The sequence below is a fragment of the Musa acuminata genome, unplaced genomic scaffold (genome assembly GCF_036884655.1).
Source record: "Musa acuminata AAA Group cultivar baxijiao unplaced genomic scaffold, Cavendish_Baxijiao_AAA HiC_scaffold_1126, whole genome shotgun sequence".
Taxonomy (NCBI): domain Eukaryota; kingdom Viridiplantae; phylum Streptophyta; class Magnoliopsida; order Zingiberales; family Musaceae; genus Musa; species Musa acuminata.
In genome coordinates this window covers 5,850,125-5,852,624 of record NW_027021339.1, presented here as the reverse complement: position 1 = coordinate 5,852,624, position 2,500 = coordinate 5,850,125, and positions in this window count along the sequence as shown.

Below are 2,500 nucleotides of genomic sequence, written 5' to 3'. Positions count from 1 at the left end.
GGGGGTTCCAGGGTGCTGAGATGGCTGACGTTTTGCTCCGCTCACGACGGTCACCGCACCACGCAAAAACAGGCCAAAAACTGGCCAAAACAGCCCAAAAACGGGCCAAAACTGGCCATTTTTGGCTGCGCGAGCGAGCGGCGAGCGGCGAACAGCGAGCGAAGCGAGAGGCAGCACCGTCCCTGCTATACGAAAGCCCCATCCAGCCCTGTGCCACCCGGGGGGTTCCAGGGTGCTGAGATGGCTGACGTTTTGCTCCGCTCTCGACGGTCACCGCGCAATGCAAGAACAGGCCAAAAACTGGCCAAAACGGCCCAAAAACGGGCCAAAACTGGCCATTTTTGGCTGCGCGAGCGAGCGGCGAGCGGCGGACAGCGAGCGAAGCGAGAGGCAGCACCGTCCCTGCTATACGAAAGCCCCATCCAGCCCTGTGCCACCCGGGGGGTTCCAGGGTGCTGAGATGGCTGACGTTTTGCTCCGCTCTCGACGGTCACCGCGCAATGCAAGAACAGGCCAAAAACTGGCCAAAACGGCCCAAAAACGGGCCAAAACTGGCCATTTTTGGCTGCGCGAGCGAGCGGCGAGCGGCGGACAGCGAGCGAAGCGAGAGGCAGCACCGTCCCTGCTATACGAAAGCCCCATCCAGCCCTGTGCCACCCGGGGGGTTCCAGGGTGCTGAGATGGCTGACGTTTTGCTCCGCTCTCGACGGTCACCGCGCAATGCAAGAACAGGCCAAAAACTGGCCAAAACGGCCCAAAAACGGGCCAAAACTGGCCATTTTTGGCTGCACGAGCGAGCGGCGAGCGGCGGACAGCGAGCGAAGCGAGAGGCAGCACCGTCCCTGCTATACGAAAGCCCCATCCAGCCCTGTGCCACCCGGGGGGTTCCAGGGTGCTGAGATGGCTGACGTTTTGCTCCGCTCTCGACGGTCACCGCGCAATGCAAGAACAGGCCAAAAACTGGCCAAAACGGCCCAAAAACGGGCCAAAACTGGCCATTTTTGGCTGCACGAGCGAGCGGCGAGCGGCGGACAGCGAGCGAAGCGAGAGGCAGCACCGTCCCTGCTATACGAAAGCCCCATCCAGCCCTGTGCCACCCGGGGGGTTCCAGGGTGCTGAGATGGCTGACGTTTTGCTCCGCTCTCGACGGTCACCGCGCAATGCAAGAACAGGCCAAAAACTGGCCAAAACGGCCCAAAAACGGGCCAAAACTGGCCATTTTTGGCTGCACGAGCGAGCGGCGAGCGGCGGACAGCGAGCGAAGCGAGAGGCAGCACCGTCCCTGCTATACGAAAGCCCCATCCAGCCCTGTGCCACCCGGGGGGTTCCAGGGTGCTGAGATGGCTGACGTTTTGCTCCGCTCTCGACGGTCACCGCGCAATGCAAGAACAGGCCAAAAACTGGCCAAAACGGCCCAAAAACGGGCCAAAACTGGCCATTTTTGGCTGCACGAGCGAGCGGCGAGCGGCGGACAGCGAGCGAAGCGAGAGGCAGCACCGTCCCTGCTATACGAAAGCCCCATCCAGCCCTGTGCCACCCGGGGGGTTCCAGGGTGCTGAGATGGCTGACGTTTTGCTCCGCTCTCGACGGTCACCGCGCAATGCAAGAACAGGCCAAAAACTGGCCAAAACGGCCCAAAAACGGGCCAAAACTGGCCATTTTTGGCTGCGCGAGCGAGCGGCGAGCGGCGGACAGCGAGCGAAGCGAGAGGCAGCACCGTCCCTGCTATATACGAAAGCCCCATCCAGCCCTGTGCCACCCGGGGGGTTCCAGGGTGCTGAGATGGCTGACGTTTTGCTCCGCTCACGACGGTCACCGCACCACGCAAGAACGGACCAAAAACAGGCCAAAACAGCCCAAAAACGGGCCAAAACTGGTCATTTTTGGCTGCGCGAGCGAGCGGCGAGCGGCGAACAGCGAGCGAAGCGTGAGGCAGCACCGTCCCTGCTATACGAAAGCCCCATCCAGCCCTGTGCCACCCGGGGGGTTCCAGGGTGCTGAGATGGCTGACGTTTTGCTCCGCTCACGACGGTCACCGCGCCATGCAAGAACGGACCAAAAACAGGCCAAAACAGCCCAAAAACGGGCCAAAACTGGCCATTTTTGGCTGAGCGAGCGAGCGGTGAGCGGCGAACAGCGAGCGAAGCGAGAGGCAGCACCGTCCCTGCTATACGAAAGCCCCATCCAGCCCTGTGCCACCCGGGGGGTTCCAGGGTGCTGAGATGGCTGACGTTTTGCTCCGCTCACGACGGTCGCCGTGCCACGCAAGAACGGACCAAAAACAGGCCAAAACAGCCCAAAAACGGGCCAAAACTGGCCATTTTAGGTTGCGCGAGCGAGCGGCGAGCGGCGAACAGCGAGCGAAGCGTGAGGCAGCACCGTCCCTGCTATACGAAAGCCCCATCCAGCCCTGTGCCACCCGGGGGGTTCCAAGGTGCTGAGATGGCTGACGTTTTGCTCCGCTCACGACGGTCACCGCGCCACGCCAGAACAGACCAAA